Source organism: Typopeltis vanoorti, chromosome 18, assembly GCF_054136105.1.
Source record: "Typopeltis vanoorti isolate ZY-2024b chromosome 18, IOZ_Tvanoo_1.0, whole genome shotgun sequence".
Taxonomy (NCBI): Eukaryota; Metazoa; Arthropoda; class Arachnida; order Uropygi; family Thelyphonidae; genus Typopeltis; species Typopeltis vanoorti.
The window spans coordinates 33,274,685-33,298,734 of record NC_143566.1 but is presented as its reverse complement, the minus strand read 5'-3'; positions in this window follow the sequence as shown (position 1 = coordinate 33,298,734).

Genomic DNA, 24,050 nt, shown 5'->3' with positions numbered 1-24,050 from the left:
AAATACTTGAGAATTATTTTTCCGTTGACAACCTAGAAGAATATTTCTCTTCACTGGCGTTTTTTTCCACATGATCCCTACTATTCATTGTAAAAAATGCAGCCTTTTTATTATAATTTTGGAGGGTAAAAATTTTTTTATTTTAAAATTTGCTGCCAAACTCATAACTCACGTAACCGCCCACAAAATAATAAATTCCCATAATAGATATTTAATGAAATAGAGGAATTCTGTAGATTTGCTCTAAATGCAAAGCAAGAAAGGTCTATTAAAATTGTAAGACAAAACACCTCAGCAATATTTTTTGTATTATTTTTGGAAGAAGGAATCCTACTAATTGAAAACGTCTGGTGAGAATGTGAAAAATTAGCATTGAGCTACTGTGACGCTGATATTATAAGATAAATTAAACACCTTCATCATTCTTGAAGTTTAGACACACTTTAATTAAAGAAAATAAATTTCCTGACGTCCTGCATGAAGTATAAGAAAGCTGTGTAGTGAATAACACGTTCAAAACACTAAACATATTTCAGTCCTTATGTTTAGTAACGTATACAGTTAAAACAAAATAATAATACGTATAAGCAGACGTTTCATTTTTGTGATATATTCAAAAGTGAAAGTTAGCAAATTATTTTAAAAATACGTGTACGGAGGTTGAAAAATGACATAATATTCTTTATCTTAGTTCTGTAATCAAAGTCGGTATTTTTATAGAATAATGACTTCATAGACAATAAAATATTTCGCTACTACAACTGGCTATAAACCAGAATGAAGAGATTGAGTACTTGTTACAAACATGCTAGCGAAATAGAGGAGGAGATAAACGATCACAGGCGAACTATCTGGGAAAAACAGATGTTGCTCTGATATCGTTAGTATAAAATGGGAGAACGTAAAAAGTTCTCAATGTTTCGTAAGTATTATAGGAGATAATACAGATGCGGATGGAAAGTGCATAGAATCCTGAAATTGATAGAACAGAATCGAATTTTTACTGAATTTACTATGCAATTGTATTAGAAGAAACGTCCAACTTAGCCAGCAATTGTTAAAAAAATGGGGAGGAGGGGGAGGGAGGAAGAGAGAAAACGGAGAAAATGTAACCACATTCCTAGTATCTTGTGCATATGAACTGAATCCAAAATATTTTGGCGTTTTGATAGTTCGAAAACTGATGTAATTTCTCTTCTGAGGAATAAGGTGAGAAGGAATGTCAAGGACAACGCTGTTGTAAGAAGAGTGCTTGTCTTCAACTGGGGAATTTCTTGCCACTGAATAATGTACGGGTACGGTCTTTCCATCTCGGATCCAGAACGCGGGAATAAAATTGTTTTTTAATAACTGCTCATTTCATTTGCTATTTAAGGTAGTCATTTAATTAAGGAAACGAATCAAACAAGGAGTTAGTACCAAATGTAATTTGTTAACGGTTTTTTTTTGTTTTGTTTTGTTTTGTTTATAGCGAAATTGACTTTTAGAATTCTTTCATCAAATGTAATACTTAGACATTTAACCACCTTACCGGCCATTATGGATCAAATACGCATCCTCATACGCTTCGTAGCCATCATATATTTCAATGTAATATCAATGGTATTACAATTTTAATATGCATTTCGCATCCATGATAACCTTAATGTCTATAGACGTCTTGGCCGGTAGCGTGGTTAATGGAAGATTAATCTAAAATTAAAAGAAAAAAAATAATCCTCAGCAGATATTTCCTGTTCCTTTCATCTCCAACTGGCTTCATATTAAGCATATTTCACCTAGAGTGTAAAAATATCCCCTCTACTATTTGTATCTGTAAAAGTTGAAAACCGTGGTCATTACCCATCCGCAAGAAGGTTTCATGTCCTCCATCCTCCCCGACGCTAAACGCGTCACCAAGAATGAGAAGAAGATCTTAATTATGTAAAGAATATTTATTAATGCTTTGTTCCAAAACTTCAAAGAATTATTCTCAACATAGAATCTGCCTCTAAAAATCTTGTTTATATCATTTAACAAATATGAAATAAAATGCCAATCTCTCACAACTAACAACAGGGGCAAATTCTGGTCTTGAAATTCACGCTAGCTCTTGTTATCATTCAGGGAGTAAGAGGTGTGATTGAAGTCTGATTAGCGGAATAATGAATTACTGACCGTTTCAAACTATATATTTAGAAATTTATGTGCATTTCATTATACAAATACAACATTTATTTTTCAAATAATATTCTATCTTTTTCAATTTAGCTACTTGAATACAAATTCTACCCCACGGTTCTTTATGAATTGGTCAATAGCATCGTCATAAAAAGTTAGTTGTAACTTAATTTTCCCAAGCAACACGCACACTTGTAAAGGCTGGCTGAAGCTCACTGGCTAGAGCTACTTTCACTATGTATGGTCTGTGTTTAAGACGACGTGAAAGGAGCGGAAATGACTATGCGCGCGCATGAAATTCACAGTGCTGCTGCGAGGATCTTGTTCGGTTGAATTGACGAGCAAGTATCGGCCTTCGATATACACAACGCAAAGCTCAATTATTGCCGCGCAAGCTTCAGACGTTCTGTCTACAAAAATAAATGCATGCATTTATTAACAAATAAATATTACTTCTTTCTCAATTAATGAGCTTGCGCAGCAAGCATAGCAAGCATGGAGAATTCGCCCCCGACTAACAATCAACCAACTGATATGATGAGTCTGCAGTACTTGTGAAGACGAAAGAAACAGTTTATACTGTTGCAATTCCTGCGATAATATTGGTCTAACTAATTATGTAAAACGATGCAGATACTGAGGTGATAAAATTAAAAAAAAAACATTTAAAGAAATGTTGGAAACGAAAGTCTTTTTTTTGCTTGTGTAAAAATTCCTCAAATATGTTTAAGAAATGTTATGAAAGACACGCTGTCCTTCAGTACATTATGCTTGATGTACTGCAGGACAGCGTGTAGCAACAAAGACAAAGACTGCGGTCTGTATGAGGTCATCCACCATTAATTTCCAAAATGGTATGAGTATATTCTATGAAATACGATACCAGGAACGAATTTCTGATCCCAGCAGCTTAGTCATTGTCATCGTTTGCAATGCAAAATTTAAAAGGGGAATTATCCTTAAATCAATGCTACCGTGGAGCAATTTTAATAATTTTACAAGTTATCCATCGTAATATAATATAATATATATATATATATATATATATATACACACACACACACACACACACACACAATTTCGTCACATTTAAGCTTATTTTAGTCTTTTAAAAATTATCACTAAAATTTAGTTAATTCAGCTTTACGAATTTTTATCTTTAGAAATAAAATCAGTTTGAGCAATTATTATTATTATTATCATTATTACATAATAATGTCGTAACGTGGTTGAAATTGGACAATGCAGATAAGCTATAGTTATTGCTTCATTCGGCGTTTTTAGGGTTTTAGGGTTTCAGGATTTTAAAGATAATCCTGAAATTTTATTTTTAAAATCTGATTTAATGAAAGAAGCAGAAATTTCTGTAAAGAGAATATTAGACATATGTCTTGAGAGTGTGTAGGTCTGACAACATATACCTACAGTAGGACTTAATGGAACATTTTCTTTATGTAGCTTGGGAAGACCGTAAATTCGGGGAGGTAAACAAACTTTTTTTTGTTTATGGTTTTTTTCATCCAAGGAATGAACTTCATTCAGGAGATTATGGAATTTGTTGATTTCAGTTGGGTCTCTAGAAATGCATCTATAATGTTCATCTTCCACCATCTGAAACATTTTATATTCCTCAAAGTGATAATAGCAGAGGATAAAGGATTAAAATGTGTTGCAGACATAGAAAATGGAATAATTCAGTGCATTACTTTTTATCTGGTAGTCATTATAAGTTTCAAATTGCTCGAAAGGAATTTCATGGGAAGATATTTTCAGTGGCTTATACTCCTGCTAAAGGAGGACTTCTTTATGCTGTTTCTGGACCATCACTGTATAATGATTCTCAGGTAAAGCATTTGTTTTCAATATTACTAATCAAGAACTGCTTGGGATCTTTGCTCCAAAAGATGGAACTTTCTCACGACCACGCGACATTGCAGTCACTCAAAATGGAGATAAAGTGTTTATATCTGAAACAGGACCCAACAAAGTCTGGAAGTTTATAAGAGAATATCTCAAGTCTATGAAAAAGTTTCTTACTGGAATTCCTCCATCATCTGAAAGCAGTCCGGAGATCCTCTTCGTAAAGAACTATCCTTGATTTCAGAATTAAAACAGCCAAATATATCCCGTACTCTTGAAAAGGCATCTGTGATTTTCAGTACAGAAAGTTCTAATAACTTTAGTACATCAATTATTAGTATGGCACTTCTAGCATTACCAGTTCTCATTATGATTCTTTGTAGTAATTCGCCTTAAAAACGGGGTAAATTCCAGCAGGTAAATTCTGGAATTTACCCCCTTGTGTTCCAGGAGTTCGATATCCACCAAGCTAGCCTAAAAGGCTGGCTTGGTGGATATCGAACTCCTGGAACACAAGAGAAATTCAACCTTGGTAGTTTGCTGAATCCACACAAAGGATTTGATAGAGTTTCTTGAAGAAAGAGATGGGAAAGCAGATGATGGTAGTGATTCAGATGTCGAAGAATTTAATGCCGTAACTCGAGAAGCATAAAGAGAGTTAGTTATTTGGAAAGAATTTATTCACAAACTTTTTTGTTTACATCAAAATTATATATAAATGAAAAATTGCCGATTATAGCAGATTATACAATAAAGTTACAAATTGTTTTTCTTTCCTGAAAAAATAATTATTATTATTTTTATTATTATTACAAGATGCCGCTAGGGAAATAGGAGCTCATTGAAAGAGGTCACGTATCACTCACACCACCCGGCATACCTCCTCTTGGATTCATTCATACTATTTACACTCTCAGCCGCTAGAGGCATCCCATTCGCATAACGCTTTGCTCTGCGAGAGAAAAATCTAGCTCTAACACCTTCCTTGACTGCAGTCATTCTGGATGTCCATGAAATTTTATCTATTGTTGTCATATGACTCTTTGTAGGTCTATCATATCCTTCCTCTTTCTCCTATAAACTGATGACTGTAGTCCAGAAATTCTTCCTCCAGTCAACAATCCAAAGTGTCGTTATCATCTTTAGCACTGTCATTTGCACTCTCTCCAATGTAATTGCATATACTCGGAAACCAAGACGTCTGTGCACAAGTGTGTGCACAGTCGTCCAGATGAGGTGTTATCAAAGCTTCGTAAAATAGGCAAAAACCGTTTTCCTCATCCATACACCTCAATATTTATTTCAGCAGTCCAATTTCCTCTGAGTTTTATTTGCAGTCATTGCTATATGGCCCTGAACTCGAACTTCCTATCTACTACATTTCCAAGACCAGATTAATCTCTTCTAGCATAATCCTGCTAATATGATACGGCATTGGATATTTCTTTACAGCAAAGTACATCATTTAACATTTATTAACATTGAAATGATAGAAAAGGTTCGCATGGCCCCAGTGCTAGTTATTTCAACCAATATAAAATTGTTATATTTCCGTCGCATTTCTGATTACCCAGCCAATCATTGTATCATCAGTAGTTTCCTATGTTATACTGTTTCTTAAAGAATTAGAACTAATTAGAAAATTAAATAAACAATTCTATTTCGATATCCATATCGGAAGGTTAACATTTGGGATTTCTGCATTTAATTCATCCTACTCATCAAGTACCTCATTTTTTTTTCAATTGCAGGAATCAAAGAATATTACAGAAATCAGAGCCAAGTAAAGTGCAGTGAAACTCGTTAGAAACACAATCTATGAGTCATCTAACATGCGAAAATAGTAAACCTTTATGACGAGCGTTCAAAAAAGAAGATTGCATACTTTGGGTTGGAAAAAAATTCTAATAAATCAAATGTGAATTAGTTGTTACTGATTAAATTACGCACTTCGAAGTGGAGGTGGGGTCGTAACGATTACATTGACCCAATTATAGGTGGAAAAGTATCAACATCTAATTGCTGTACTTCAAACGTATAAAACAATTAATACCTGAAATGGCCATAGGTCGTAAGAAATCCGTGGCATTTTCAGACTAGAATATGCTTCTCTAGTGGTGTGAATCAATAAAAATATCCAAATTAACACGGATAAACTGTTAGCGTCATTGGCGCGTGTTCTTAGAGTCAACACATCTTGATGAGGCTGGATAAATCTTCGATGTTTACCTTCGAAAACGACAACCTCGTCTTCGCATTCACAATCAAGATTCTAGAATTACTGAAAAAGACAGCCTATTTGCAAATGAGCAAATTTAAATGCATAAAAAAGTGTTCTCTTCCTTTTAAGTAGTTGGTTAGTTGTTTTAAACTCTATTTTAACAAACATAATAATATCCATTATTTATGATGAAAACACAAGCCTGCTCCAAGTTTGTATGTTGTTCTATGGCTACGCAACTAACTGATGAGGCAAAAGGTGTAAATGCACGTGAATAAATGCTGCATTTTCTAATACTAATGTTTTTGTGAAGTGGTTATCATTACTGAAAGCACGAAGGGAAATGATAAACTTAAGTATTTTTTCTTCAGTGCTTATTAGAAAAGTAAAGAAAGTTACAAATATGCTTATGTATTAATCGTGGCTCTTTACAGGTTTAACTGTTTTTTAACCTCGGAAATACTTGTTTCATTAAGCATTTATTAGCCCTATATATTTATTCTTCTTTTTTGTTTTCTGTTTGCATTTTTTTAATTTTTACAATAAAAAGCAACATACGTATGCAATGGGAAAGCGATCAGTGATGTATTACCAGAGGATGAGGAGGAGTCCGCCAACTCCAAGAAAACTTGTAACACTTTTCTAGTATTAGTTTTCATTTCACACTATTTGTTTCTGTCTGATTGAAACTCTGCGAGAAACTTGGATATCTAGAAAGAAAACGCATTGGTTTTATCTTTTATAATCAGATAAGTGCACGGCTTTTTATATCAGGAATCTGCAGGCGACACTAACGACATGAGATGTTTGTCGCTTTATATCATCTCTTCCTTACACCCGTTAGAGAAAGGAAATGCGGGAGTTAATTGGATACTCAGTTCGTATTTCGTCATCTTGCGGTCTTCTGGTAGGCGAACTGCTACACTTATACTGAAAAGCAATTAAAGGACATATTGACCTTTCCGAAAGGCTCTCGCTCTGCCGGACTCATCTCAGCAATAATAAATCTAACACTTGAGAACGGAAAGCGAACGTGCAAACGGGATGCCATTTGCTTCAACATAAGGCACGCACTCATAGTATCTGTCTGATCAGAGGGCTGATTAGCCGAAACACTAAAAAAGATGCTGGGCGAAGGAGATGATATTTCCCCGAATTTTATGGTCTGTTTGAATTATTCGAATTATTTGGATTTAACAGAAAATGGTGCATGCAGCTAAAGTGCACGAATTTTTCAGGTCTAGCTCTCGAATGTCTTTACATTCATTTAATATGATTTCTGTCAAATTAATATTTTCCATGTTCAGTTTATTTCGAGGTTTATTTTGCTTGTAAAACATTTCAGGATAACTTATATTACCTTTTTACTAATTTTTCAAAAATATAACAGGAAGGTTGTTTATTACAGACAATAAATTATATAATTCATAGAAAGAAAGAAAGATAGATATATCCATGTTCATAATGTCCAAATCAACTTTGTTTCAACTAGATACATGGCACTAGTTAAAAGGCTTAGCTTGTTTTATGTTCTTGGTTTCCGATTAGAACTATGTGCATTATTTTATTGTTTAAATATTTGTTGTTTTCTTACACCCTTTCTTATTTTGTTTTCTGTCTGCTGCTCCTCTCTTTCAGCTTTTTTGTGTTCCTGTTTTTATTTATCTTGCCTGTTCACTTCTGTTCTTTCTGCTCCTGTCCTAAAATCTTTCCCCCGTAGTTCATTCCTTTTTGAATTTTATGTTTCTTATATGCAGCTAGCGATATTCCTAAAACAAAGTAACAGTCTTCCCAGTAAGAACTGTTTTTATACGACCGTCAACCGTTACGATAATAACGTGTAAATATTGCTGCAAATTTAGACCCAAACTCTTTGTTAAGCGATACTGGTAACATAAGGAGAGAAAGCGTCGTTTTTTTTTCCTTCTTTCTCTCCCAATTTGTTTCAAGGCGTGTTAAAAAGGATTTATTTTCTGTTTAGTAGCCATTAATATTTCTCGGTACATTGTAACGTGTGAGAGAACTCTCAGATGCTTGTTTTATGCCTGCATGTAAGAAGAGAAATGTTAGCTATCTTAAATAAATTTAGAAATAATCACCAATTACGTATACCAGCACTTAGAGACATAGAGATTTAATTAATTACAATTTAAATCAGAAATAAAATGAACAATCATGTACATCCGTAAGAGGAGTGATGGTATCATAACGGATGATGAAATTCATCTCTCACCTAAGACAATCGCAAACATCTACGACCACGCCGCGATTCTAAACCGTTTTGACGGAGAACCGATGAGATAACCACACGGCCAATCAAGCCGCTTTGAGACTTCTTTTAGATCCCTAACTCATGCACTAAAAACGATAAATTTCTTTTTTAATAGGGTTTTAATCGGTTTGGCCTATTTTGCCACAAGATCGGCACTTGTGTCTTTATTAAGACCCAAACTCTCTTCCCCGATAACGCCAAATTTAGAATTTTTCTACAGAAGTATTACAATCAGCAATGACGAACGGAAATAACTATGTACCTGCCCAAATTACCACCAATAACCCTATTCTCATATGTTTGATCTCTTTTTAACCAGTTGTCCTTCTAGATAAATCGTATGGGTTACCAACTCAGATCTCAATCTTGTGCGCGTTTCCTCTCCAGCCAGTTTCAAATGCTTATCATTTGGCATTACAAATACGTAGAACTTTCTGCTTATCTTCTACTCTTTCTATCCATGGTCACACTAGAACTTAAAAACGAGAGTGCCTATGATGAATTGATCGCAAAATATTCACCTAATCAAGTCAAGATTGCGAACTCAGCTAACCTCTCGAATATCATTAAGGTGCATTTGATTAATTTCTTAATTACACGTCGCAATGAAGCAAAAATACCATAAGACATTTTGCTGTTCTAAATAATAGTTATGTTTTCCTTTAGCATAGCCGATCTAACTTTATTAAATTTGTGTAAAAGTATGGGAGAACATTGGAAATTGAAAAAGAACTGACTGATGGTGTCATAAAACGAACTCTTTTGATAAAATTGTTCACACTTTATGTATCTAATTTTAGACTTAAATATTAACATTAAGCCTATTTTTTGAAACATATGAACATTCAACCTTAAAATGAAGTAAGAAACAAAATGCACAAAAATATGTGAAAATGGTAAGATTCTCAGTAGTACCCCATCAACCACATCGAAAAATGCGTTGATAGAGATTGAGATTCTTTAGTGCTGGCTTTCAAAACTACAATATCTGTGTCATCATTTTAATCTTATTTAATCACTAATCATGCTAAACTAACCTATTAAATATATAAACAAAATATCAATACCACAATCATTAATGATTCATTAATTAATTATCAAAATCAAGTTTTTTTTCGTGAGAAATTAAATTAATCTTTCACCTAAAGACGCTCATTGATAGCCACGCCCATTTGGCGGAATCCGAAATAGCAGTTTATATTAGTTGAAGAGAGGATACGCTAACTCTTGGACTGACCACCCCAGAAAATTTAATATATAAATAGGTAGTGTGGAATAATGTCACACAGATTTTATACATTTCCGTATTTTTATCATTCTGAAGCATGTATATTGGAGAGAGAGAGAGAATGCCACTGTCAGGTACTCGTGCCAAAAATGTGTTAAATGGCTCCACCACAGCAAAAATCATCTGTCTTAAAAACTTGATAAATATTGGAAAAATGGACTGCAGTTGATATTTAATGTTTAAATAGTCTTCTAAATCTGTTATGTGATTAAATTACTACCTTTTATTGAGGAAGAAATCCAATCTGTGAAGTATTTAACCACTATATGAGAGATGACCTCATACTTTTGCCATACAGTGTATGTGGGTTACAGTGTTCTATAAAATACGTAACTATTTTAGACTAGTTTCTTCGTATCTGTTTCCGCCCTACACTTAATATTTAAGCAACGGGAAAAGGAACTGCTAGCATTTCGCCATTCAACAGTTGTGTCTTTGAATGGTTGCTTTCTTAACCCTCCAAGAGGTACGGCATATTTCACTAATACACTGCACTTACTATTGCAATTTATTAAATTTCTGGTTCTGGTTGTCGATATCAGTGTAAGAAAACATTTCCAATAAGCCAATGTCATACCCAGAAAATATATTCCATGAAATACTTAAGAAGCTTCCTTCAATAATATGTTTGTCGTTTGTACTTGCATGAATCATACTTATCTTTAGCATTCGCCAAGAGATTAAAAGCCATCCATTTGTAATATTTTTCAAGTGTTTCCACGTTTAGCTTTCCCTCCTTCTCTTAATACTTTTTCCAACTTTCATCATGCCACTCGGAGATATTTCCAGCCTTTGTTATGCCGTAAAAATCTATATTCGTCTCTAAAGGTTACAAGTTCAAAGCAGCCGTTAAATAAATGCATGGGTCCGTGGAAGAAATGAAAGTTGCAGAGAAGATCAATGCGGAAGATGAATACTTTCTATTTACTGATCGCACGGAAAAACAAAGAAGCAGGAGCGAATTCTCCATGCTTTCTATGCTTGCTGCGCAAGCTCATTACTTTTTTTTTTTTATGTTTGGTCCATATACAGGAGGTTGACTGGTCAACCTATAGTACGTTAGTACCGTATATGGGTGATGGGTTCTGAAAGGAGAAACTTGTTTACATTTGATTTGAACGTCTGTATATTGTATTCCTTGGGAAATACGTCAGGGGGAAGACTGTTCCATAATACTGCAGTAGCAGGGATGAATGAGGAGGAGAAGAAACTTGTTCTGTGGGTTTCCAGGTGTACTGTAAAAGGATGTTGGGCGGCAGCTGTACGTGTTCCAATGGGCTTGGTACAGGGTGGGGAATTATTGATGCTGTTTCAGATTAACCTTTCCCGTGAAAGTATTTATAAAATATACAGATTGCAGAGACCAAGCGTCTATGTGAAAGTGGGGAGAGTGAGTTGGTGAGGGATGAGTCATTTATTAGTCTAATTGCTCTCCTCGGTATTGAGTATCCTCTGTATTCAGTAAAGCATTTTGAGGGACTGTTTGGAGACTCACACCAGATGTGAGAGCAGTATTCGAGAGCTGGGAGGATTTGTGATTTGTATAGTGTTAACAGCTGTTTAGGGGTGAAGTAGTATCTTGAGCGAAAGAGGAAACCCAGTTTTTTGGAAGCTGAGGATGCAATGGTTGTGATGTGTTTATGCCAGGAGAGGCTTGATGTCAAGGTAATTCCGAGAAGAGAAATTTTGTCTTGTCTGTGAATTTGAGTGTTATCGAAGACAATGCTGGGGGAAAATGGTTCTTTTATTGTGAGAAATAAGAGAGAACTGGGTTTTACTAGCGTTGAAATTGACAAAGTTGTCTGAGCCCCATCGGAGGATGGCTTGGAGGTCAGAATTAAGGGCAGTGGTGGTTGATGTTCTGTGAGATGAAGTGAGTTGTGTAGGGTAGGGTTTGACAAACGAAAGGGAGGAATGTAGTGTGCTGTCATCAGCAAAACTGTGTATTGGGTTAGAGGTCAACTGAAGTAGGTCATTGACATATAGAAGGAAGAGGGTCGGTGAGAGAACTGAGCCTTGAGGGACTCCGGCATTAGTTGGATGGTGAGAGGATAGGGAGCCGTCTACCATCACACATAATGTGCGTCCAGACAGGAAGCTGGCAATCCATCTGCAGAAGTCCTGAGGCAGTCCAAATGATGGGAGTTTGCATAGCAAGCCTTTGTACCAGACTCGGTCAAAGGCTTTGGAGATATCAAGTGCAACTACTTGGGATTCGCCGAATTTCTCCATAGCGTTCGTCCAGTGATGGGTGATGTATGAGAGTAGATCTCCTGTTGAACGGCTTTGGCGGAATCCGTACTGGTGGTCGCTTAATAGCCAGGTACCTTCAAGGTAGATTAGGATTTGGGAGTTGATGATTTTCTCCTTTATTTTAGATAGGACTGAAGTGAGTGAGATAGGACGGTAGTTAGATGGCAATGATTTGTCACCCTTTTTAGGAATGGGTTGAATATAGGCTAGTTTCCAGGTACACACTCTCTTACTCCAATATCGGTTGAGTAAGAGAGTGTGTACAGGTGACATAGGATAGGAGTCAGTTCCGATGCACAGACCTTCAGAATAATTGGGGGAATTCTGTCTGGGCCAGGAGACTTTTTTGTGTCTAATTTAGACAACAGGTTTGTGATGTCTTTTTGGCAAAAGGATATAGGGGCATTGTATGTTGGGCAGTTGGAATGACTGGAGGGCATTTCCCATTGTCAGTTATGTGTGCATTTGAGGCAAAGTGTGATGCCAGGAGGTTAGCTTTTTTTATGGGTGATGTTGCAAATGTGCCATCTGGGTATGATAGAGGTGGGAATAGTGTAGGGCAAAAGTTACAGCCAATTGCCTTGGCAAGGGACCAAAAGGCACAGCTTCCGTTTGGACAGGCTGCAAGCTTCCTGCTTTTGCCCGTTCAAAATCTGTTTTGGAAGTATTAATAGTTTTCTTGCATTTGTTTCGGGCTTCAGTTTATGCATTGTATGAGGACGGGGTTCTTGATTTGAGCCAGTTGTGGTATGCCCGATATTTTTAATTTGTACTGCCTTGGCACATTTTTTGGAGAACCAGGGTTTAGTTAGGGGGACGCCAGGTCTGAGTAGTATGGGTAATATATGCTTTCATGCCAGCGAGGATCACTTTGGTGATGCGTTCGGTGCATATGTCTGGACTGGAAGACCGGAAACAATAGTCTAACAATGGGAATGAAGCATAGTAGTCTCGGAAACTGTCCCATTTGGCACTGTTATAATGCCAAACTACTCTTGTGTGGGAGTAACTGCGCATGCGTTGTTGAATGTGGGAGGAGATAAGCACTAAATTTTGGTCAGAATTACCCAGGAAACTTACTACATTCACTGCATATTTGGAGGGGTCATTAGTAAGGAAGAGGTCTAGGGTATTTGGGGAGTGGTTTGGGTTATCTGGTATTCTGGTCGGTTTTTGAACAATTTGTGTGAGGTCATTAGTGACTGCAAATGTTTCAGCATCTCTGCCTGCATGATCTATGACTGGAAGAGGAAAGCCAATTGATGTTATGGACGTTGAAATCACCCAGGAGGATGACTTCGCTGTTTGGGGAGTGGGACTGGCGAAAATCAACTTTTAAGGAGAGAAACTGAAAGAGCTCTGAGCGATTGGTGGTGTTAGGAGGGCGATAGAGACAGCAGTTGAATTTGACTGAGTGGGGGAGGGATATCTTCAGCCAAATAAGGTCCAAGTCGGGCGATTCTAAGTGTATAGTTAGGAAGGTTGAGATGAATAGTGCTGGGGGGGAGGTGAGATTTGAGTTTCGGTTAAAAAGAGTAGGTGGGGTTTGGTGGACTGTAGGCGGTAGTGGATGCTTTTGAGGCCACGAATGTTGGCGAAGTGTATATGCAAGGTTCTGTAAGGCATGGATTTAACCCCAAGGGTCCTGCACATTTCCTATGCGGTGACTGCATGCTGGTGTTCTTGGTGGCTACTGGCGTCACTTGGTTTTTGTACTAGTTTGGATTGTTTGTAGTCTATTACCCAACTGTCCTCTCCATTTTGGAATGTTTCTTCTAGTTGTCTTCGGAGTTGGAGTCTTTGTTCTCTCTGGGCAATGTTAAATCAGGTCGAGCACGTAATAGCGATACATCTCACGTAGTACTTGAGAGAGAAGTAATATTTATCGGTTAATAAATGCACGCATTTATAAAGATTCCATTTATGCTTTTTTTTTGTAGACAGAGGACGTCTCAAGCTTGCGCGGCAATAATTGAGCTTTGCGTTGTATCGAAGGCCGATGCTTGCTCGTCTAGTCAAAGCTAATTTGGCTTGCTCAGTTGTGTGAGCTTCCAGGTCCTCGCTACAGCACTGATTTCATGCGCGTGCATAGCCATTTCCGCTCCCTTCACGATGTCTTAAACACAGGCCAAACGCAGTGAAAGTAGCTCTAGCCAGTGAGCTTCATCCAGCCTTTACAAGTGTGCGTGTTGCTTAGGAAAATTAAGTTACAACCAACTTTTTTTATGACGATGCTATTGACCAGTTCATAAAGAAGAACCGTAGGGTAGAATTTGTATTCAAGTAGCTAAATTGAAAAAGATAGAATATCATTTGTAAAATAAATGTTGTATTTGTATAATGAAATATACATACATTTCTAAATATATAGTTTTAAATGGTCAGTAATTCATTATTCCACTAATCAGACTTCAATCACACCTCTTTCTCCCTGAATGATAACAAGAGCAAGCATGAATTTCAAGACCAGCATTTTCCCCTGCAAAGAAGAGTACTTCCGGCAACACTATCTCTACTACATGAACAATTTTTTGTTGGTTTGTTTGTTTTCCATCGTTATCAGTTTTACGTAATTCCGTGGGTGGATATTTAATTTCAATTCTATCCTCAAGAAAATCAGTTTGTAGTCATCATACTAAGCAATGAACAAAAAAATAGTAATATGAATAACTAAGAAGACGTAATAAAATTTATTCTTTATTTATGTCTTCTTAAATTGAATTCAGGAATCATGCAACGGATATCACAACTCATCACAACCCGACTCCTTTTATACATAACGTGCACTAAATTTTTTAAATGGTCAACATGATTCTGTCAGGCAATAGTATTATTCTGGCGTTCCGTTCAAATATATTTGATACTGAAAACAAACACGCTGTACGATATGGGTAAAACAAACGTTATATTTTACAAGAGATGCAGGAAAGGTTACAAATTAATTACAGTTTCTAACGATTCCTCGGTCTAAGTTAAGGGGGATAGTAAATCCCGTATTATTTTACAGCCGGGTACGAAACTCGGAGATCGAAATCCTCTGTCTCTTTAAATAAAAGCATTTCATACCCAAATAGAAAACCTAGACAACTTCAAACTTCAGCTTACCAAGATTATTAAAATATAATGACAATATTAAAAGACAGACTCTGTCTAAGAGACCGTGTATCACTATTTTCCTTTTACCAGTGTTCGCATGCGTTTCACTCTTTCGAAAATTATGAGTTCTTGGTAGAATCCAAAAAACCCTCAACTGACAGCACTCTTAAGTTCGAGAATTATATTCTTCATAACTGCACTCTTATTAGTTTGAAACAAGGCAACTTCTTTGCCTTAGGTTTATTCTGATAAACTTTCTGCTAAAATTCGAGACATTCATGTTTCCTTTGTTTGGTTTGATAAGGGATGACGAATATCTAATAATATTCATATTATATTTTACTGAGGTGCTTGATAAATATAATAGCACAGATGATTTCTTGTGCGTGCTTGAGGTAGTCTAAGAATATATGGGTCAAATAATAGTTTCGGTAAAATGCCGCCTAAAACGACAGAACCTTATACTGTTCAGTTGATGATGAGCTGAGCGAGTTGATTTCATAAAGGAAAAAAAAATCATCTAACGCCTTTTTATTCCCGTATGCGGGGAGTAGGCGAGGCCATTTAGCCCTATCTAACTTTTGGAGACTGAGTGGGCAGTTCAATCTCCACTGGTACCAATCAGAGATAGATGACCCAAGGCTATCACTAATTAAGCGGTACACAGTGAAGAGAGACGGCTGAAATGTGCCGCCATCTCGTGGTCCCTAACCTTAACACAATATATTTAATGTCTGAAATAATGTGGGTTCTACGGTCGATTTTCTCGAGTTTACGGGACGAAAAACCCGAGTTTCCGGGAGGAAAAACCCGCTTGCCCGTGCCAGAGATCGACTAACTCGGGAACCGGTCGACAAAAGGCTTAGAAAAATTTCCTCTAGTCGCCGACTAGACTCGAAACCAAGTCTTCCTTCGTGCGGCCAAGCGCCGTGGTGTGTAAACGCCACATCCACTGAGCTACACAGGCTCGTGTAGCTCAGTTCATAAAGAAATTATAATATATTTATTCCTTATGGAAACCAGTCAAAGAACACACATGATCAAAATACATAATATATAGTTGTTTCATAGCCATAGTTCCAAGCAGCAATGCGCAATACAGACTTAGTTGTAGATAGATCTAGATAAAGGATCTCCATACACATCTGACAAGGTATTGTGGGCAATAATTGATTCTCGCGAGAGCCTAATCGGGATATTAGCGAAGAATCATAAAAATGGGGAATTCTCTTAATAGTCAGGATAGTGATCACACACCATGCAACAAACGTCATTACAACAAATAAATTATCAGAAATTGTAGGTAAAATCTTTTCCTATCATCTCATTCGAGATCCAGAATTTATTATTTTCCATTCATAGCAAAACGAAATTATTGCAATATATAATTTCGAAACATTTTTTTTAAAAAATTTGTCCCTGAAAATTATTAGAATGAAATTAAAATTCAGGTGACCAAAAGTGTAACAGAGAAGATTCAAACAAGCAGCGAATCCATAAGAATCAGAGTTATCCTTTCGAATACTTTTACCCAAAATTACAGTATATTTTTTTTTTTTAATATGAGAAATTTTTACCTGAAAAAACTAAAATTTCCTTAAATGTCGTCAAACGAGAGTGGAGTCATCACTACACGGAAAGGAAAAATAAATTCAATAGGTACTTGTGGATATTATTCGAAACGCACCTAAAAAATAATTGATATATATAAAAAAAGAAAGAGAATGAGAAAATAAATAAAGAAAAACTCAATGTATATAAGAGATGCCTCAAACAGTTGTGATTATTAAAATAGCCTCCGTAGCTCAGTCGGTATAGACAAAGCTTTTTGGTCGGAAAGACCTGGGTTCGATTCCCGTCCAAGATGTGAGGAATCTTAATCTGGTTTCTTTTCACTAAAGGTGAGTTAGCTGGTCTCATAAGGAGGTGAGAGAATTTTTCACCCGGAAACTGGTTTTTCGTCTCCAGAACAGGAAAACCTGACCTGTGAACACACACACATCTATAGTCACAAAAATATTTTCCCCCTCCCCCCAACGTCATACTCTGCGACAAGTTGTGTTTCCCACAGTCGCATAAACTTAGCGGATCCTGCATTAATCGGGATAAAATCGCTATAAAGAGTAAGAAGAATAAAAAAATGTGGAAAAATAGAAATAAAGCTTTGCAGAATTAAAGAATCAATTAAACTCCATTGTCATCGATTTTTTTAGAAAACTAGCGCGTAAAAAACGCGTAAACCTAAAAAGTTAAAAAGGAAAAGAAATAAAAACAATGAAACTAAAAATGGTTACGCGGACACAATTGTTTTCAAGAAAGAAGATAAAATTACTCAATTAAGATAAAATGAACGAACAAACAAACTTAGCTATCTTATCTTTCTAGAAGTAAAAAAAATTATGGATATTATTTCTGGGAAAACTCCCTCTTAACAAACTATAATATTTACGGCTATTTTGCCCGTTTCTGTTTAGGAGTGCCCCTGTTTAAATGTCATTGGCTTTTTTACTCACGGATTCTTAGGGCACTGTAGATATATATTTACCAATAAATATATGTAGCATAAAGGAAGAGAAATTTACACATACCTTTTTCTGGGTGTTGAAGGGGGGGGGGGGGTAGGCAATGTGGGAGAATTAAATAGAAATGGAAAAAACCCGTTTTTTTTTTAATAATATATATATACATATATATTATATTATTAGGGATGGGCGGAGCGTTTTTTAATATTTATATAGGGTGGGAAAGAGTGAAGGGGTTGAAAACAGCAACTGATTTTTAGAGGGGGAGAAGGAGGTTGACGGGGTGCGGTTCGATTCGACTATGCTTGGTCTTCGTCTGAACACATGGAGGAAGTGGATGCTATGTCAGTTCTGGTAGGTGCTTCTGCTTTTGAAGTGTTTGTGTTACCGCCTATTGGTCGGGGTTGTGACCTCAATTTTATGTTGTGAAGCTTCCAAACCTCGGAGAATATGTAGGGCCTCTGGACGTTGATAGAGTTCGTGTCCCATTTTATGGCTATTATTTCCGATATTCTAAGCATTGTTTCATTGTCTTGTCTGTCTACTATGATGGCCTTGTCGATCTGTGGGGTATGTTTTTGTTCAAGGGCGTGAACATCTATTTCCGTTTTTCCTGTGTTTTGTATTCGATTTTTCTTTTTGATGTTGTTTTTTAGTGTTTAAATGTTCTGGAATAGGGTTATTTCAATCGCGGAAGTGTTCTCTAGTCTTGCTCATAAAGACCTGATGGTGGAACCTGTGTAGGTGATATCACAGTCTTTTTGGCAAGGAAATTTGTAGACTACCTTTTGGTGTTCAAATATTTCTTTTTGTGTGTGAGATTTAGTGGGTTTTAGGAGATTTGCCAATTTTTGGTTTGTGGTGAATACCAGTTTGTTGTCAGTATGTTTGAAGATGTATTTATAGGCTTTGTATGTGTTTTGGGTGTATGGTAGTTTGATAATTTTTTGTGTTGGGAAGTTTGTTTTTGTACTTGGGTTGTTTTGGCGGTTTTTGGCCGTCCTGTTTGCGTAATTTATTAGTCCTGTAGGATAGTTGCGAATTTTGAAGAACTGTGTTAGTTATTTTATTTCTGCATTTAGAGTACTCTGGTTGAAAATTTGTAAGCATTTATGAATTGTGATAAGATGACCGATTTTTTTAACGGAATATGGATGGTATGAGTGGAAATGGAGGTAGTTTCCAATATGTGAGGGGTTTGTTGTATACTTTCGTGGCTATTTTGTTGTATGTTCTGATTAATGTCAAGTTTAAGAAATTGATGGATTTGTTCTGTTCGGTTTCTATGGTGAATTTTAGTCTGTTGCTGTAACTGTTTAGGGACGCTTTTAAGGTAGTGATGTGTGTAGGATTTCCAATGCACAGAATATCGTCCACGTATCTGCCATAAAAGGTGTTGCCGGGGGAGGGGAAAGGGTGGAGTAGGAATAAAAAAAAATGTTTCGCATAAGTTAATCAGATCGATGGTGCAAAAGAACACCGCTAAGTAACAGCCAGTGAAAATGTTTTGATGCGCGTTTTTATTCTCTCTAAGTGCATATGTTGGAGTTGCCTCTGAGGTGATCACGATCGTATTAAGAGAAACCGTCAACCTTACCTAGGGAGAGTATCTGGAGTCTGGCAGTATTGCCACATATACACATTATTAAGTGCTTGAGGGTAATGAGGACTGACAAATTTCTTTTTACTTATCTGAGTGTGCAACTAAATAAGTTACTCCCTGATGTAGGAAATATACATTTGTTATAGTTAAGAATTAAGCACTACCAAAGGGAAAACAATTCTTGACAATGATGAGACCATTGCATTTAATTTTTGCGTTTACTTTTCTTGCAGTTAGGCGACAGCTGGTTCAAAACACATCTGAATTTGCTGAACAATTTTGTATTTTATGACTGTGAAAACTGATGTAAATCCATTAATTGAAAATTGTAAAGTTGTGAACAACAGTCGGGATCTTTAGCTTGTAGACTAGTTTTGCGTCATGTTGAATGCAAATTTCATATTTTTTAAAGAAGTATGATGATCATCCTAAGAGATAAAATGCTGCACAGGTATATCAAAAATAAATGTTGATATTGTTAAATTTGATCCTTGTAAACTTCAAAAGAAATTTACTTGATCACAATTTAACAAGTAGAAACCTTAATGAGAAAATAGTGCTTGCATCTAGGTATATATGAAATAAATATATTGAAAAGAATAATTGTTAACTCATATAAGAACATTGATCGTATAATAATAGAAAAATAAGATAATTGATTTACAGTATTTAGTTATAAAAGTTTTGCATGTAAAAGGCTTGCTTGTTACACACTTGAAACAAGGGATTGTAAGTTATGCTAATTCTTAGAAAAATTGGGTGAGCTGATAGAGTTTGATAAACCTGACTCATAGGATTAACTAGAACCAATGTAAAGCTCAAGGGCACGGTCCCCGATTTAGACACTGCCGTCGGTCAGTCGCGTGCACACGGCCCACCAAAGGTAGAAGTTTCGGCAGGGAGACGCCGCCATAACAGGTTACAAGAAAGGTATCATGAGATCGTGGGGGAAGAATATTAATTGCAGAAGGTGCCGGTAGGATCATAATATAAAAGGGTTAGGACCCCCCCCCCACACACACACGAGGTCTTTTGCCAGTTTTCGTTTGGAGATTACCTTATTAGTTTCCTGAGTGACGCTCAGGAGTCCCCTTCTATCCTCTACGACAGCGCTTCCCAAACTGTGGGCCGCGACCCCCTTAGGGGCAGTAGGTTTTGTTGAGGGGGGGCCGTGAAATAATGAAAACAAACTTAAAATGTTTTAAGACTAAGTCAATTTTTTTATTTTAAAAGAAACGTACTTAACTTTTATTATTTATTATTTCTTTTTTGTTATTTTTTATATTTTAATATCAAGAACTGTTGATATTGACTTTATATACATATCAAAACTCGTTTTATATTATCACTGTCATCTGACCTAGTTTTCTGTTACCAATAAAAGTTTCGCATATACTTCACACATGAAAAAAAAAGCTTAAACAAGTTCATGTGGGGAGATAGTAACTCGCTTGCAGTGGTAAACAACACACCCTCCCTAACAGCCATTATACTGCAGAGGCAATAAAAACAAGTACTTTTATTATGCCAGTGAATAAGGTTTGAGGAGTCTGTGTAATATATTTCTCAACAAATAGTGCAATTAGAGACAACTGGGATAAAAACACACTAATTAATGAATCACATGTCCCCTCATACAGAAACTATGCTGTATAGACTGAAACAAAACCATATGTTGCATAGGCAAACACAGTATCTAACTAAAAACTATTGTTATTAATTAGATGTGTGTGAGTTCGATTTCCCAAGGCAGCAATAGAATTCAACCGAACGTGTTAAAATTCGTAAAAGTGTTAAAACTAAGTAATATATATATATATATATATATTACTGGTCTTGCACTACCTGTAGGATCAGCTTGTCTTACATCACTTGCAGGCGCAAACTTGATAGTTTTGTCTGTCAAGTTTGCGCCTGGGAAAAATGGAGTAAAACCAGGTTTAAAATTGCTTGGTATCTTTAACATACACTATATATATATATAATGAATGTTATGGCAGTGTCACATATGGAATTCGGTTGAAGAGAGTTAGCATTTCAACTCAATTGTCAGCTACTATGTTTTTATCTTTCGGTTGCGCGATCTTTTGTTAATACCGCACCAATCATATGCACGTTTTAATAACCTGCCTTTGCTGTCTGTTTCGCGTTAGGCTTAATTACCTTAAAAGGAGAAAAGTCACAAAAGAGAAAAATGTTCCTGGTCTGGGGATTCCCTTATTCAGGTAATATTCACTAATTTCATGTTACCAGTCTGTGGAGTGCCAGTATCGGTAAGTGGTGATATTATTTGATCTATTCTACGTTAAAAAATTTAACCCTGAGATGGATAAGTGGCTGATAAAAAAATAAAAAAAAATCCCGCGAACAATCAGAAGAATCAGAAACATACTCAAAAAAAAAAAAAAAGGATAGTATTTCATATTTTACCAGAACAGCCCGCATCGTCTTCAGAACCAAACGGTAAGAGGCAAAAAATGTAATATAAGCATTTGATTTTTCAATATTCGCTGTGTATGCTTTGTATTGAATATAAATACAATAAATATTATAATAATATATCTCTCTCTATTACGATTTTGTTTCGAGGGGGCCGTGAAATATTTTAATTTTTGCAAAGGGGGCCCTGACATCCAGAAGTTTGGGAAGCACTGCTCTACGACATGGAATATTAGTAAGTGGGATTTTAGGTCCCGTTTTCCTACCATCGAGAACAAAGGACGCCACATGGTTGGGAAGGTATTTACTGTATACTAAGCCAACCCTGGTCTAAAGGAAGGAGATTATCAATAGAAATTGTGATTATCCCCATGACGAATCCGATGACTGCAGAACAGCAGATAGATCGTGTTTCCTTAGAAGCCTGGTATGCTGCAATTGAGATGGCCCTCATAATCCTAAGTATCCCAAATATGTCCCACTACACAAGGAGTTTTGCATAAGGAATTGCAGAAAAGTAACATCTACTAGAAGAGCTTCATCAAAAGGTATTGTGACAGATTTTATGTTAATTCTGTTAATTTAACATGGCTGTAATTGTAGATTGTATTACTAAGCAATTTGAAGGACTTGAATAAGAGTTGAACTAGGACTTTAGCACACTTAATAGTATAGACAAAGAGGGAACTAGTTTATCAGTGTTACTGAACGAGCGATAGTGTGAATAGATATTAGTATATGTGATTTACCCTTAATTGAGAAAGGTCAAAAGAATTGAATGTGGCATTCATTGTAGCAATGGAATTGCTAAGCCCACATAACTCTTGTAAATTAATGTGTGTAATTTATTTATTCGGTCATATTATTCTGCTTAAGCAGGTGAAATATTTAAGCCAACTTAATCATTGACGGGAAAGTCCCTTTATCTTGTGTGTATAGACTCTTTGTGGAGGCGTAACAGTTTATCATGTGCTAGTGTGAGATTTTCTTTTTTTTTGTATTTTGCTAGACTTGTTAACATTGTATTAACTTAGTATTGAATTGGAGTTTTTAGAATTTAATGTATTGTATTTATGAGTTTAATAAACTTTTGCTTATCAAATAATCAGTTGTCTGAGATTGCCATTCAATGCACCACTTGTAATAACGTACGAACCTAGGAGCGCGGGCGGGGAGAAAAAGTTAGGTAACGAGATCAAGGTTATGACCGCGTGATTATTTCACTTCTAGACTTATTTAGGAATTTGCTTCTTGTTTTAAATTTCTTTATAAACTAAATGTCCTAAGTGGCGCAGCTTTAAAAAATAAAATGTTTTAGGATACTAAGAGGAGCAAGAGCTTAGATTTCTAGTACGGAAGTGACGATACACGGAGAAAAAGGATAAGATATATAAAGGAAAGTAAAGTATATGGAAAATATATATTTAAACAAGAATGGGACCCAACAATATATAAACAAAACAAAACATATATAAACAAAACAAATGTTCAACATTGTCCTTATGATTACAACATAAGGATGGCGTAATACAACGTTACGTCTGCTAATACTTCGGCCTGGCAGACTTAATGTGTCACAACCTGTTACGAAACTTCAGAATGTTATCCCCATCTCATTTCACATAATTGTATCTTAATTTTTCTTACTTTAATAATTTAAGTTAATATAACTGGGTTATATTCTTCTTCAGAAATTTTAATAATTTAAAATTTATTATTATTTTTTCATATAGGATTCAGTAGATTTTCAGATTTTCTGGTTTGTGATATTATGTTGGGTTACTTACTGTGATTAAAATAGTTGCCCCTTCAATATCTTACACAAAACTACTGGTTATAGCTACGTAAATTTATCTATTAGAAGTACTCACTTATAGTTTTATGATCTTTATGTATTTCGCGAAGTACAGAGCATCTTATTTAATAATTAAATTATCGATCTGGGTGATACTAACAGGAGCTTAAACTGCTTGGCACATTCCTGACAACAACCAAGTGTGAGCAAATATATGGCAGATAGCTGTATTGCGTGTATGAAAACATGATCGGTTAAACATATTCGATGGATTTTGATAAAGCTGGTATGAGGGAGGCATTCAAAGAGTGCAGTAAAGAATCCAAGAAGTAATATAAAAATAAAAACTCGAATTTTACTGGTGGGAGATATTTAAACGTTGTATCACCTTATGATGCACGTTATATTATGTCTATGTACACAGACATTATTTCACTTCATACACTTATGGCCATTTTATTGGACAACTTAACAAGGCTATAAAGTCTAAAAACTACGTTCTTTCCTTGAACTACACAAATACACAGTTTTCCAGTTTTAT